General features: G+C 42.5%; 2 non-coding genes and 1 pseudogene across 2 annotated transcripts; all 3 read left to right on the forward strand.

Moving 5' to 3' along the window:
• Positions 1-1180: 1180 nt before the first annotated feature.
• Positions 1181-1364, forward strand: LOC142095940 (U2 spliceosomal RNA). Its single transcript, XR_012678037.1, has one exon. It is a non-coding gene; the product is annotated as a U2 spliceosomal RNA (small nuclear RNA).
• A 5790-nt stretch (positions 1365-7154) lies between these two features.
• On the forward strand, positions 7155-7340 carry LOC142095917 (U2 spliceosomal RNA). The gene has a single exon (XR_012678032.1). It is a non-coding gene; the product is annotated as a U2 spliceosomal RNA (small nuclear RNA).
• A 5967-nt stretch (positions 7341-13307) lies between these two features.
• Positions 13308-13510, forward strand: LOC142095937 (U2 spliceosomal RNA; annotated as a pseudogene).
• The last annotated feature ends 2668 nt before the right edge of the window (positions 13511-16178 follow it).

Raw genomic sequence — 16178 nt, forward strand, 5'->3', positions numbered from 1 at the left:
TATGTGTCGAATGTGTTTCCGCCTGGTGTGCTTGTGGTGAGGAAGTTGGACAGGATGTTGTTTCTGTTCTTCTGGGGATGTAAGATGGAACGTTTGAAGCGTGAAGTGGTGAGAAAGGATAGGATGAAAGGAGGAATGGATTTTCCGAATGTGGAGGTGTTTGTGAATTTGAATTATGTGGCGCAAGTGTTAAGATTGAGTGGGAAGGAGAGTAAGGCAGCGAGTATGGTTAGATATATGGCTGGATGGATGTTGTGTGAGTTCAAGTGGCATGAAAGAGATTTGAGAGTACCAATGGCGTTTGTATTAAGAGAATGGTATAAGGTGATTGGGAAGTTTGTGAGAAAATGGGATTTGTGTGGGATTTGTAAGAAGGACTTTATGGAAAGGAAGAAAGTTATGAAAGTGTTGCGTGATAGAGAGAATGTGTGTAATATTGATTGTTTAAAAAGGGAAGAGATAAAGGATACATGGGAGAAAGTTAATATGAGTGGGTTGAATAATAGACAGAGGAGCATTGTGTGGATGAGTTTGCATGGTGTGTTGCCGGTGCGAGAGGTATTGAAAAAAAGAGATCTAACTAGAACGGAGGAATGTCCTAGGAATGATTGCAGAGGGTGTGAAAGTATAATGCATTTGGTATGGAATTGTAAATATGCGCAAGAAGTATGGAAGAGGTTAGGTGGGTTGTGCAAGGAGCTAACTGGTGTAAGAAAGGTGACATGGAAGGTTGCATTGTTTGGACTGGGCGCATGTGGTAAAATGAATGTTAGAGTGTTATGGTTTCTTATGGTGTGTGTACTGGAATCTTTGTGGGATGTTAGGAATATATATGTGTTTAAGAAAGATGAAATAGGGGTGAATGAATGTGTCAAGATGATTCTGGGGAAATTGTATATGGGGTATGTGTGGGATAAGAGAGTTAGGGGGAGAGTGATTCAGAAGGTATTTGGAAAAAAAAAATGGAAACACATGGTAAGACTTAGATAGATGGTGAGGGTGGAGTGTGGTGTGGTTTTGTCATAATGGGTGGGGGAGTTGGTGTTGGGTTTTTATTGTGTGTTTCTGTAAAATAACTAAAAATGAAAAAAAATAAAATTTAGAGCCATGGTGATGAGTTGGAAAGACGTTGCACTGAGAACCAAGGTGATGGGATGACTCCTTCGGGAGTCACGCAACAGTTTTTTTTTAACCTGAATGGTTTAAAAAAAAATAAAAAAATCTGTTCAATATCTGATACGCCCCCTATATGGGGGCCATATATTAAATGGATTTTTAGAACAGGGAGATGGAAGAAGAGCTTGCTCTGTCCACTCCACGCATTGACCTGGTATTGCAGTACTTCCAGGACCGGTGCACTTCTCTTATACAGTTATCAAAAAATAGAATCATGTCTCTTTTCAGAAACAAAAAACCATAAGAACAGATTTTTGTCTCCTGTGTCTTATTTCGTGTCAATTTGTGTCTTTTTGTTGTTTTGTTTCTTATCTCTTAGCAAACAAGCATTTCCAGATAAGAAGACCCTTTTCTTTGTCCAAAAGGATTACTGCATTGATCCAATTATTCCTTTAATGGAGCAACTTGTGATTTGCTAATTCAATTGGATCTCCGAATGAATGAAACTATTAATCTCACGTAGTGTCTTCCTCTTGTGGACCCAGTGACGGAATAAAGGCAAGTGAGGATTATGACACACCTTTTAAAACCCTGCTGTTGCAGCATGCAGCTTCCTTGTCTATTTACTTCCCGGTGACCCGAGAAACAATTGTGATGCACCTTGAAGTGCTGCTTCTGTGACATGTTGTGAATATTCCGAAAGAAGTTGGCCAGACAGTGTGATTAATTGCCTGGGGAGACGAGGACGGAACGGCAGGCAGACTAATCGGCGGGCGTCGCTGCACTTATGGTCAAGGGGAGGAGTTTATGCAAATTCTGCAGGCATCTCGTTTGAAAAGTCCTTGTCTGATGTGCCTCCCTTTGCAGACAGAGAGGTGTAAGGAGGGTCCCAGTGAAGGTGTCAGGGTTTTCAGGCTAGTCGGGCCTAGAATGTGCAGCAATGGAGTGTTGTGCGCCGCCGCTCAAGAAAGTATACGGTGTATGGTGTGGCTGTCTCCTACAGTTGTCAGGCCTAGTCTGAGAAGCGGGCGCTTTCCTGGGTCCCATTTTGGGTTATCGCTTCTCGGCCTTTTGGTTTCGACCAAGTGCAGGTTTATTGCCTCGCTTGGTGTTGCTGGAAGGTTTAGTTCAGGGGTCCTTGCCGGGACTCCTGGGACGTCGGGAGGGGATCACGTGACGTTTTTTTTTTGACAGTGGAGACCGGTATTTATCTGCAGGATGGCAGGTTTGAAAAACTATGTTTTATTGTCGGAGAAGGAAGAAGAGGTGAGTGCAATCTGGTATTCATTGGAAGAGAAATTCTGGAAAAGCGGATGGGTGTGGATATCGTTTCGGAAATATTTTGCATTCAGGATTTTCCGTCCCAAGGACTTTATGATGTTTCTTTTCGTTGGCCTGGACCCTGTTTGAGAGTATTTGAGGGACTTAAGCTCCTGAGAAACGATCCTATCCTAAGGGATGTGGAGTTTCGTCCGCTCTTCACCATGCAAGAGATCCCTGTGACAGTACACCTGTACAACCCTTTTATGGAGATTGATTTAATCCGTGCCTTTTTGTACAGGTATTGTGTTCTAGTGAAGGGTGGAAATAAGCTTCAGAATGTTCTGGGAGTATTTAACGGCAAGGTAAAATTTTGGGTTAAACTTCGCCCAGATCCGGAAGGGATTGGTGGGGTGATGCACCCCCCTGCGAACTTTTCTGTTGCAGGGAACTGTGGTTTCTTGTTTTATCCGAATCAGCCCACCTACTGCCTTAGGTGCTATGAGTATGGCCACAGGAAGGAGGAGTGTCAGAAGAGCGAGGGCTGCTGCAGAAATTGTAAGCAGGAGGGTCACCATGCCGGGAACTGCCCGGCCCCTAAAACCTGCGACTTTTGTGGGGAAACTGGCCACATGTGTATGAAGTGTCCGCGTCACACTGCGTGTGGTGGTGGCTTGGGACAGCTAGAGTCTGCTGTCCAAAAGGAGACGCCTATCGTGACGAGACAAGTTGAGTCGTATGCAGCCGCTGTGGCGGGTGGTGCTTCACCGGTTCCGTCGACCTCAAGGAGTGATGATCAGGCTGATGGGTCCATACTGTCCACATTAGGACTGGAGCAGGCGGCCGAGGAATGGATGGAGGGAAGGTATCATCTGCCCCTAAGTGATAAAATTGAACAAGTGAGTAGCCCTGAAATGGGGTCTGATTCTGCGAGTATGATGATTGAAGTGGACAAATCTGAAGGAGAAGCAGAGAGTCCTATTGTGATAACCCAAAAGGGTGGGGAGCCAGCTGGGAGGTCTTGTAAGAAAGCTCGTCTGGAATCTAACGTAATGGAGCAGAGTGAGATGGATGTCAGCTCTAGTCCTGAGAGCTCTGTTGTGTCTTCCCCTGGAGATGCCCAGTGCTCGGGTTTTTTAGAGGACAATACTGCTTCAAACATGATGAACTTACAAGACTCCGGTGAAAATGGGTGAAAGGGAAAAAACGCTGTAGAATAAAACATATTACTAAGTTCTTGGGCGGCCGCGCTCCATTACCTTGTCTATCGTGTCGCAAAATTCCAGACTTATTAAAAGTGGTGCGAGGAGAGCGGCAGTGCTAGAGGATATCTGGTCCTTTGGAGGTGATGTTGTGTGTCTGCAGGAATGCACTGTTTGTGGTCGGGTTCCTGTAGGAACAAAAATGATGGTGTTGGGGTACTTATTCGTAATAATGAGGTGTTGGTGGAGGATTTTGTCATTGTGGAGGAGGGGAAGTGTATCATTGTTTTTGTGGTGTACAGAGGGTAGAAGCTCCGAATAATGAATGTGTACGCTCCTGCTGAGAAAAGTGATAGGACGGAGTTCTTGGAGAAGGTTAAGTTATTTATTCCGGGGAAGGTCCCTTTGGTGGTGGTGGGTGATTTCAATTGTTCTGTTAGTAGGGGTGTGGGTGGTAGTGTTAATAAAATTGATGTGACAGGTAAAATGTTACAAGACATAATTGTTGATTGTTCTCTAAATGATGCTGTGGAGGTGTGTAAAATTAAGCCTCCTCCTGTTACATATTGGGCTGATAGTGGTAGGTCGGCATCAAGGTTAGATTATTTTTTATTATCTTCAAATTTAGGTTGTAGTAACTATGAGCAATGAAAGGTTGCGTATTCCGATCATGAGAGTATTAGGTGTACGGTGGTGGGTGGTTCTGATTTGATGTATGGGAAAGGGTTGTGGAAGGTGAATGTGAGTATGTTGGAGAATGAAGAGGTTAAAAGTGATTTTGTGTGCGAGTATGGAAGATGGAGAGCTAGGAAGAATGAGTTTAATGATTTGTTGTGGTGGTGGGATTGGGTTAAGAAAAGGATTAAAGTTTTTTTTTAAAAATGGGGATGTAGATTGGCTAAGCAGCGGAGGAGGAAATATGACAACGCAAATAAGAGACTATATTATCTGTACAGACTGAGAGATATAGGTAGGGATGTGGATAAGGCGATAAAAACCGAAAGAGAGTTGATAAACAAGTACTTATACAAAAAGGGAAGAGAAATAGTTTTAGAGCTAACATTGATATTATGGAAAAAGATGAGACTTGTTCTAGGTTTTTTTTCAAAAAAGTATGTAAGAGTGGGAAGGATATTAATGTTGTATTAGATAAAGGTGGTGTGGAAGTTAGGGGTAATAATATTGTGAGTGAAGTGGAAGAGTTTTATAGAGATTTGTATAAACAAAGGGTGTGTGAGGAGAGTTTGGAAAGTGAAGTATTGGATGCTTTGAGTGGGAGAGTGCATGGAGGTGAAAGAGAGAGTTTGAGTCGAGAGATAAGTGAGGATGAGGTGGTTCAAGTGTTGATGTCTGCTGGGAAGAATAAAACTCCACGTATGGATGGTTTAACAGTGGAGTTTTACTAGTTTGTGTGGGAGTTTGTGGATAAGGATGTGGTAGATGTGTGTAGATATATGTGGATGGAAGGGAGAGTGTGTTAGTTGATGGAAGAAGGTGTGGTGGTGTTGGTATATAAGAAGGGTGATAGAAGAATGTTGGGCAATTGGAGGCCAATTACGTTGTTGAATGTGGATTATAAAATGTATGCAAAGGTGATTGCGAATAGAATGAGAGATGTTGTGGAGCAGGTTGTGTGTGAGGATCAAGTATGTGCTGTGCCTAGGAGAAGAATGGCTGATAATTTGTGTTTGTTGAGGGATGTGATTGGGGATTGTATGGAGAGAAAGAAGAGATGTATGGTGATGGCATTAGATTTTGAGAAGGCTTATGACAGAGTGTCCCATGTGTTTATATTTCGCGTGTTAGTGAGAATGGGTTTTCCTAGTTTTTTGGTTGAAAGAGTTAGAAGTTTGTATGTGAATGCTAGGAGTAAGGTACTTGTGAATGGTAATGTGAGTAAGGAAATCACGGTTGAGTCGGGTGTTAGGCAAGGGTGCCCACTGTCTCCGATTGTGTTCATATGTGTGATTGAGCCTCTGTTGCGAATGATCAATAGAGATAAGGTGGTTAGGGGCATGGTTATTCCGGGTAGTGGGGGTAGGTGCTTAAAGGTGATGGGTTATATGGATGATGTGACACTGGTATGTGAGACAAAGGCGGCACTGGCTAGGGCAAGATTATTAATTGGCATTTTCTGTGGTGCGTCGGCCTTCAAAGTAAATTGGGAGAAAAGTAAATTTAAGTGTTTTGGAGACAGTGAGGTTGAAGTAGAAGGGATTGAGTGTGTGAAAGGGGGTTTAAGAGTGCTTGGGGTCACGTTTGAGAGAGATCTAAAAGGTTCTTAAAGTTGGGAAGAGTGCGGTGATAAGATTGCTAATAAGTTTAATTTTTGGCGTTTGCATGAGTTGTCTATGTCAGGAAAAGTGTTAGTAATTAAGAGTGTGATTTTGCCTTTGTTACTTTTTGTTGCATGTGTGTTTCCCCCGAATGTTAGAGTCTTGAAGAAGATTAGTAGGGTGTTTCTGTTTTTTTGGGGTGGTCGAATGGAGAGAATGAAGAGAGAGAATGTAATGAAAGATTGGAAGAAGGGTGGGATTGGTTTTCCGAATGTTGAAGGGTATTTGGGGGTGAATTGTGTTGCATGTTTAGTTAGGATGATTGGGAAAGAGAGTAAGGCTGCTTGTATGACGAAATATTTAGCTGGATGGGTTTTGTATGGATTAGGATGGTATAAAAGGGATTTGAGAGTGCCTGTGGCCTCCAATTGCCCTGTGTGGTATAAATGGATTGAAAGTTTTATTAGAAAGTATGGTTTGAATGGTTTGAGGATGAAAGATTTTATTGAGAGAAAGAAAGTGATGAATAGCCTGCAGGAGAAAGATGTTGTATGTAATATCGATTTTTTGAGATCATCTGATGCAGGGAATGTGTGGAAGAAAGTTGGAATGAAAGGTGTTTCGAATAGACAGCGTGATGTTGTATGGATGAGTTTGCATGGGATATTGCCTGTGAGAGGTTCAAAAGAAGCGGGATTTAGTACGTGTGGATCCTTGTCCTAGGAGTGGATGTGGTGCGAGAGAGACGATTATGCATGTATTTTGGAATTGTGTGTTTGCGAGGAATGTGTGGAAGGAGGTGAGTGGATTGTGTAAGGAGTTGGTAGGTTTGAGTATGATGTCGTGGAAGGTTGCTTTGTTTGGTATGGGTGTGAGTGGAAAAATTAATGAAAGACTGTTATGGTTGATTATGGCTTGTGTGCGAGAAGTGTTGTGGGATGCGAGGAATTTGTATATGTACAAGAATGAAGTATTTGAGGTGAAAGATTGTCTGCGAATGATATTGGGTAAATTATATATATGTTATTTGGTGGATTGTAAGACTGGTGGTGGGAGTGCGGATGCGGAAGGTTATTGGAAAACTAAGAAGTGGAAGCATATTGTTAAGATTTAGGCTAGGTTTTGGTGGGGGGGTTTGGTGTTTTTTTCTGAAATTGTGTCTATAATATGTTATTCTATGTGTCAAACATGATTAAAATGTTATTTTTTGCCATAATGATGATCGTCTCAGTGCTACTGGTAGTACCAGTTATGATTTACTATCTATGATAGAAGTTTAAAGCCTGAGTAACGAACCTGAATGGTTCTAAAAAAATAAATAAATAAATAAAAATCTGTTCTTATCAGTTTAATATCTGATACGCCCCCTATCTGGGGGCCATATATTAAATGGATTTTTAGAACAGGGAGATGGAAGAAGAGCTTGCTCTGTCCACTCCACGCATTGACCTGGTATTGCAGTACTTCCAGGACCGGTGCACTTCTCTTATACAGTTATCAAAAAATAGAATCATGTCTCTTTTCAGAAACAAAAAACCATAAGAACAGATTTTTGTCTCCTGTGTCTTATTTCGTGTCAATTTATTGTGTCTTTTTGTTGTTTTGTTTCTTATCTTTTAGCAAACAAGCATTTGCAGCTAAGAAGACCCTTTTCTTTGTTCAAAAGGATTACTGCATTGATCCAATTATTCCTTTAATGGAGCAACTTGTGATTTGCTAATTCAATTGGATCTCCGAATGAATGAAACTATTAATCTGACGTAGTGTGTCTCCCTCTTGTGGACCCAGTGACGGAATAAAGGCAAGTGAGGATTATGACACACCTTTTAGAACCCTGCTGTTGCAGCATGCAGCTTCCTTGTCTATTTACTTCCCGGTGACCCGAGAAACAATTGTGATGCACCTTGAAGTGCTGCTTCTGTGACATGTTGTGAATATTCCGAAAGAAGCTGGCCAGACAGTGTGATTAATTGCCTGGGGAGACGAGGACGGAACGGCAGGCAGACTAATCGGCGGGCGTCGCTGCACTTATGGTCAAGGGGAGGATTTTATGCAAATTCTGCAGGCATCTCGTTTGAAAAGTCCTTGTCTGATGTGCCTCCCTTTGCAGACAGAGAGGTGTAAGGAGGGTCCCAGTGAAGGTGTCAGGGTTTTCAGGCTAGTCGGGCCTAGAATGTGCAGCAATGGAGTGTTGTGCGCCGCCGCTCAAGAAAGTATACAGTGTATGGTGTGGCTGTCTCCTACAGTTGTCAGGCCTAGTCTGAGAAGCGGGCGCTTTCCTGGGTCCCATTTTGGGTTATCGCTTCTCGGCCTTCCTGCTAAAATCAGGTGTAGGGTTTATTGCCCAGCCTGGTCTGGAGGTTGTCAGGGGTTATCTTGTAGGGCTCCTGAGTCTGTGGGTTGCGATCTGTGCTTGGCACAGTGTGTTTCGGGTGGATTGTACCTAGGTGCAATATTTTTCAACAGCGATGGCTGGTTTAAAGAATTCCGTGCGTTTTGAGTTGGACACTGATAAAATACAGAAAGGCCTGGATTTCGTTGTGAAGGATGTGTTAGAGGGGCTTGGAGGAGCAGCTGTAAGCGATCTATTCTGCATCCAGGATTTTCCTAGACAAGGATTGTATGACGTAACTTTCCATCGTCATGACTTTTGTATGAACGTCTATGAAAAGCTAAGAAGCAAGGAGATGGACCCTATAATGAGGTGGGTAAAAATGACCCCTCTTTTTGCTTTAGAGGAAATTCCCTTGACTGTACATTTGTATAATCCCTACACGGAGGTGGGTCTCATTGAGGCCTTTCTGTCAAACTATTGTAGTAGGGTGAAAGGAGGAGCTAAACAGAGGAACAGCTACGGTGTTTTCAATGGGAAACTGCGGTTTTGGGTAAGGGTAAAACCTGACCCTGACAGTGTGGGGGGCACAAAGCACCCGCCAGCAAGCTTTACAGTGGGAGGATACAGAGGTTACCTGTATTATCCCGGACAACTTAGTTTTTGCAGATTATGCTTCCTGTATGGACACACAAAGGAAAATTGTACTACGGGAAAGATCTGCAGGAATTGCAGACAGAGTGGTCACGATGCTGGAAATTGTTCATTCGCCAAAACTTGTGATATCTGTGGCAAGCCAGGGCATTCTTGCAAGATGTGCCCAACTACCAAAAGAGTTGTGCGGAGGGCTTGGATGACAGATGAGTCAACCAGAATGCGTGCAGACGTCTCGGCGACTGTGTCCCAGCAAACACAGCCGGTTGCCATTCAAGATGAATCTGATGTAACAGCTGAGCCTGGGGACGTGGCAGCAGGGAGCGGTGTCTCCGATGCAGTGCCAATTTAATCTGTCACTGGGCCGGCAGTATCAGAGCTAGAATCTGCAGCGGTGGAAGCTGAGGATTTCACCACAAGTACACCCCGCAGTGATATGGTTGAGAGCTATGAAAGCCCTAAGTTATCAGTGGACTCGGGGAAACAGGATTGGAGTGCTCTCTCTGAAGATGAGAGCAGTTGCAGTGAGACCGGTGTGAATTTTTGGAGGAAAGCTGTTGAACATATAACTCATTGCTCCAAAAAGCCTCGGATAGAAGGGGAAGAGGCTGGAGCAATGGATACGGTTCCGGAGACCGCCACAGTATCTGGAAGTGTCAGTCAGCCCGTGGATGCCCCAGATGTGCCTTCCTCTCGTTTTTTAGCTGGGGAAAACACGCAGCCAAGTGTAAAATCGTACAATTGCTATGGGGACCAAGAAACCGGGTGAGAATGAAGGCTCAACAATTTGCTCAACAATTACCTTGCCTTGATGATCAAAGAATGGGGATGGAATAAGCTACAAATTATATGTGATGAACCTTGGGGTACATAATGTCCTGTAGATTTACGCTGTATATTATCATATATAATTTCTTATTATGAGTAATGTCAAATTGTCAATAACCTCAGTTAAAGTCAGGGTATTCAAAAGTAAAGCCAGAAGATCGGCTATACTTGAAGAGTTGGCAAATTGTAATCATGATATCATTTGTGTACAGGAATGTGGCTTATCGTACGCTCCAAAAAAAAGAGGAGTGGCCATATGGAGGATCTGTATGGTCAAGTTCAGTTATTAACAAAAACGATGGTGTAGGGATCTTGTTTAAAAATAAGGAAATCAAGATAAAAAGCTATGTAAATATTGAAGACGGAAAGGCGCTGTTGGTTTATGCAAAATATAGAAATTGGGATTTTAGATTGTTTTGTGTTTATGCACCTGCAGATAGGGGTGAAAGGAAGATTTTTTTGGAAAAACTTAAGTTATGGTTACCAGGCAGAATGCCTTCTGTTTTAGTTGGTGATTTTAACACCATTATCGATAGAAATAGCTCAGATTTTGTTTTAGACGTTAATGGAAAAATTCTAAAAGATATGATGTTAGATTTCTCTTTAGTAGATGTTGCATCCAGGTGTACGGGGAACGTACCACCTGCTACGTATCATGCTGATAGGGGCGGATACGAATCCCGAATTGATTATATGTTTGTTTTTCAAAACGTGGTATATGACAAATTTAACCAATGTAATGTTATTTTTTCAGATTATGACATGTTGAGTTGTCAGATAGGAGGTGGCTCAGGTATAAAGTATGGGAGAGGGTTGTGGAAATTAAGCACAAGACTACTGGATGATGATAATGTAAAGAAAGATTTTGATGGTAAATATAAGTTTTGGGTTTCAAAAAAAGGGAATTTTGAGAATATTCTTAGGTGGTGGGATTGGGTTAAAGGTTGTATCAAATCTTTTTTCATAAAATGGGGTTGCAAAATAGCAAGACAGAAAAAAGGAAGATATGTTTGTAGTAAAAGACTTAATTTCTTGTATAAACTACGAGAAGGTGGATTGGATGTAAGAGATGAGATTGTGAGAGTGATATAGGTGAGATTAGTAAAACTATGAGTGAAAGGGGACGTGAGTTGATTTTCAGATCCAAAGTGGAGTCAATAGAACAAAATGAAAAATGTACGAGATATTTTTTCAAAAAGACATGTAATGCCAGCAGAGATATGAACACTGTATTTGATAAAGGAGAGAATGAAGTGAATCGTGAGAGTATGATGAGTGAGATAGTTAATTTCTATGAAGATCTGTACAGCAGAAAAGAGATCGATAGAGATATGATGAATGAGGTGTTAGAAGGTATGACTGAGAGATTGGATGAATTGGATGTTCCTCCCTTGGTTAGGGAGATACAGCTAGATGAGGTGAAGTATGCTGTGGCCAAGGCAAAACGAAACAAAACACCAGGGAAAGATGGTCTTCCGATTGAATTTTATAGTATTTTTTGGAAGTTTATAGGGAATGACTTTGTTGAAGTATGTAAGTACATGTTTAGGAAGGGGGAAATAAGCCCATCTATGAAAGAAGGAGCAGTGGTTCTAATACACAAGAAAGGTGACAGACGTGCACTAAGTAATTGGAGACCGATTACGTTGCTTAATGCAGATTATAAAGTGTTCGCAAAAATCCTGGCAAAAAGGATGCGTGTGGTTATTGAACAAGTGGTGGGTGAGGACCAAACGTGTGGTGTACCAGGCAGAAGGATGACTGATAACCTGATGTTGTTACGTGATGTATTAGGAGATTGCATGGTGAGGGGAAGAGTATGTTTGTTGTTAGCACTTGATTTTGAAAAAGCCTATGACAGAGTTTCTCATGTTTTTATGTTCAGTGTTTTAGTACGAATGGGGTTCCCAATTGAGTTTATTCGGAGTGTTAGGAGTTTGTATGAAGGTGTAGTGAGTTGTATGATGGTGAATGGGAATGTGAGTAGAGATATCAGTATCCGATCAGGGGTAAGACAAGGGTGCCCTATGTCAGCAATTTTGTTTATTTGTGTTATGGAGCCGTTGTTACAGCTATTACGTAAAGATAAAGTTATGAGAGGTTTTTTTGTTCCTGGAAGTGTAGGAAAACAAGTTAAAGTTTTAGGGTATATGGATGATGTGGCGATTGTGTGTGAGAATGAAGCGAGTGTGAAAAGAGCAAAACTATTAGTTAGTTTCTTTTGTAGTGCGTCGGCCTTTAAGGCCAATTGGGATAAGACAAAACTCAAGTGTTTTGGAAATGACAGTTTCCAGCTGGACGGAGTAGAGTGTGTGCGTGGTGGGATTAAGGTATTAGGTGTGTTGTTTAAAAGTAAGCTGAAAGGGAAAGAAAGTTGGGATGAATGTGGTAAGAGAGTGGCTAAAAAGCTGGATTTTTGGCGTATGAGAGAATTGTCTTTGACGGGGAAAGTGCTGATTGTTAAAAGCGTGATATTACCAATTTTGTTGTTTGTAGCATGTGTGTTCCCCCCCACAGGGTTGTGTGTAAGAAGAATGAATAGAATGTTGTTTCTTTTCTTTTGGGGATGCAAGATGGAAAGAATGAAACGAGAGAATGTGTTGAAAGAAAGAAAGAATGGAGGTATGGATTTTCCAGATATTGCAGTTTTTCTGCATTTGAACTATATAGCGATAGTTTTAAAAACTTTGGAGAAAAGTAGTAAAGCAGCATGTATGCTGAAATTCTTAGCTGGATGGAGTCTATGTGGACTTGGATGGTGCAAGAGAGATCTCAGAAGTCCAATGGCTTTTAGGTGCCCTTGGTGGTACAAGATCATAGAGAGTTTCGTGAAGGAACATGATTTACTGAGTGTGTCAATTGAGGACTTTAAACAGCGGAAGAAAGTGAAGAAGATCTTTAAAACACGTGAGACCGTATGTAATATTGAATGCTTGCGTTCTAGTGAGGCTGTAGTAGTTTGGAAAAAGATGGATACAAATGGTATGACGAACAAGCAGCGGGAGATTACATGGATGTGTATGCACAACATACTACCGGTACGTGATGTTATGAAGAAACGAGATCTAGTAAGCTCAGATGTGTGTCCAAGAATGGGGTGTGCTGCAAGAGAGACTGTACTGCATGTGTTGTGGAATTGTGATTTTGCATATAGAGTATGGAAGTGTTTGGGTGGTCTTTGTAAGGAGTTGGCAGGAGTTAAGTATATGTGTTGGAAGGTGGCTATGTTTGGCATGGGAGCTAGTGGGAAAGTGAATGAGAGAGTTATGTGGCTGATCATGGCTTGCGTAATGGAAGTGCTATGGAATGCAAGAAACTTGAGTGTGTTTAAGAATGAAAAGCTGAGTGTGAATGATTGTGTAAGAATGGTGCTTGGCAAAATGTATATTGTTTTTTTGTTAGATAAGAAACGTGAAGGTTTCGATTCTGAAGGGGTTTGGAAAATCCTAAAATGAGAGCATATTGACAGATATGAGCAAAATGTTTAAGGTCAGTAATTTTGATATATTATGTTGTATGTCATTGTACATTGCTTTTTGTTATTTATTAAATTAACCGCGATGATGAGGTTAAAGCCTGACAAAATGTTGCACGATTTGTCTTTCCCAGTGGGATTGATAAAGTTCCAAGAGAACTAGCATGGCTGATTAACCACTGATGTGGTTAAAAAAAAAAGAATAATAAATAAATCTGTTTTTATCAGTTTAATATCCGATACGCCCCCTATCTGGGGGCCATATATTAAATGGATTTTTAGAACAGGGAGATGGAAGAAGAGCTTGCTCTGTCCACTCCACGCATTGATCTGGTATTGCAGTACTTCCAGGACCGATGCACTTCTCTTATACAGTTATCAAAAAATAGAATCATGTCTCTTTTCATCTACCAAAAAGCATAAGAACAGATTTGTGTCTCCTGTGTCTTATTTCGTGTCAATTTATTGTGTCTTTTTGTTGTTTTGTTTCTTATCTCTTTGCAAACAAGCATTTGCAGATAAGAAGACCCTTTTCTTTGTCCAAAAAGATTACTGCTTTGATCCAATTATTTCTTTAATGGAGCAACTTGTGATTTGCTAATTCAATTGGATCTCCGAAATGAATGAAACTATTAATCTCATGTAGTGTGTCTCCCTCTTGTGGACCCAGTGACGGAATAAAGGCAAGTGAGGATTATGACACACCTTTTAGAATCCTGCTGTTGCAGCATGCAGCTTCCTTGTCTATTTACTTCCCGGTGCCCCGAGAAACAATTGTGAAGTACCTTTAAGTGCTGTTTCTGTGACATGTTGTGAATATTCCGAAAGAAGCTGGGCAGACATTGTGATTAACTGCCTGGGGAGACGAGGACGGAACGGCCGGCAGACTAATCAGAGGGCGTCGCTGCACTTATGGTCAAAGGGAGGAGTTTATGCAAATTCTGCAGGCATCTCGTTTGAAAAGTCCTTGGCTGATGTGTGTCCCTTTGCAGACAGAGAGGTGTAAGGAGGGTCCCAGTGCAGGTGTCAGGCTTTTGAGGCTAGTCGGGCCTAGAATGTGCAGCAATGGAGTGTTGTGCCCCGCCGCTCAAGAGTATACGTGTGTGGTGTGGCTGTCTCCTGCAGTTGTCTGGGCTTGGCTGAGAAGCGGGCGCTTTTCTGGGTCCCATTTTGGGTTATCGCTTCTCGGCCTTTTGGACACGATCAAGTGTTGTAGTTGGAAGGTTGGATTCGGGGGTCCTTCGGCAGGGACGTCGGGAAGGGATCCGGGGTTGGAGCGGAGCGTGGAGGCTATTTCTGCATTATGGCAGGTTTAAAGAACTCTATTTGTGTGCAAGTCCCGTTGGAGAGAAGATCTGCTTGTGGAGTGGAGTTTATTTCCAAGTATATTTTGGTGAAATTGGCTGGCGTGGATCTTTATCATGAAATTTTTTGCATCCAAGACTTTCCATCGCAAGGTATTTATGACATCTCCTTTGTTAGAAATGGCTCTTGTCTGAGGGTTTTTGAGAGATTGAAGACATTGCGTGGGGATCCTGCTTTGGTAGGACTGATAATTAACCCTCTTTTTTCGATACAAGAAATACCAGTTACAGTGCACTTGTACAACCCATTCATGGACTTTGACCTAATTTGGGCTTTTTTGTTTCGGTACTGCACAAAAGTGAGAGGGGGAGTTAAGCTTAAGAATGCTGTTGATATCTTTAACGGTAAATTGAAATTTTGGGTGAAATTTAGAGTGGATGCAGACGGGATTGGAGGCATCATGCCACCCTCCTGCCAATTTTTTGATAGCTGGAAATAGAGGGTTCCTCAACTACCCTGGGCAGCCCACTTTCTGCCGAAAGTGTTTTGAATACGGGCACCGAAAGGAAGAATGTGCAAAGACGGAGGGCTGTTGTAGGAACTGCAAAATGGAGGGACATCATGCTGGAAATTGTCCGGTGCCTAAGTCCTTTGACTTGTGCGGGAGGAATGATCATGTCTGCAGAGACTGTCCTGGCAGTTTAGAGACAAGGAGGGTTTTTTGCATCGTGATGCAGCTGAGGCCTCTAGGGCTTCCAGTCAGCCTGTAACAGAGGTGTTAGTGAGCCCGGTTGTAGAAGCTATGGTCCAGCAGACCGTGTCTGGTCATGATAATGTGGCGTGGTCAGGAGGTTTTCTGGGGGTCCTTCCGTGGGGCCGCCCGGCGTCAAGGAGGGATCGTTTTGGGTAGCTGTACCTGGATTTTGCTGAGCTGCAGCAATATGGCTGGACTTCCGGGATTGAAGAATTCGATACGCTTTATTGTGGAATAGAAGAATCGTTCAAGATTTGGATTGAAATATCTTGTTGAGGAAATGCTGGAGAAATTGGCTTCCGTGCAGATATTGCGGGATATCATGTGTATCCAGGACTTTGTAACCCAAGGACTCTACGATGTCAGCTTTTTTACTGAAAGGGAGTGTTTGCGTACCTTTGAACTGTTAAAGATTAAGAATGAGAATCCTGTGATCACAATGTTTCCGCTGTTCTCTGCCCAGGAGATACCCCTCACAATTCATGTGTATAATCCGTTTATGGATCTGGAACTCCTGAAATCCTTTCTTTCTCGTTATTGCTCTAAGGTAAGGGGTGGTCATTTGCAAAGGAATGAATACAAGATATTCAATGGAAAGATCAAGTACTGGGTAAAGCTCAAGCAAAACCCGGAGTACATTGGGGGAGTCATGTACCCACCGGCCAATTTTACGATCGGTGGGAACAGAGGATTTCTCTTTTACCCTGGGCAGCCAACATTCTGTCGGAAGTGCTTTGAATATGGACACAGGCGAGAGGAATGTGATAAAGCTTGGTTCTGCTGCAATTGTAAGGAGGAGGGGCATGAGGCAAGTGGGTGCCCACGGGATAGAACCTGTGATCTATGTGGAAAGCCAGGGCATACATGCAGAGGCTGCCCGGAACATGCTAAATATAGAGCAGAAGATGCTGCCCGGTCTGAGGCGAGACGGCAGTATGATGCCGCCTCTAGGACAGAGAGCGGTGTGGCCACCCCT

Source organism: Mixophyes fleayi, chromosome 6, assembly GCF_038048845.1.
Source record: "Mixophyes fleayi isolate aMixFle1 chromosome 6, aMixFle1.hap1, whole genome shotgun sequence".
Taxonomy (NCBI): domain Eukaryota; kingdom Metazoa; phylum Chordata; class Amphibia; order Anura; family Limnodynastidae; genus Mixophyes; species Mixophyes fleayi.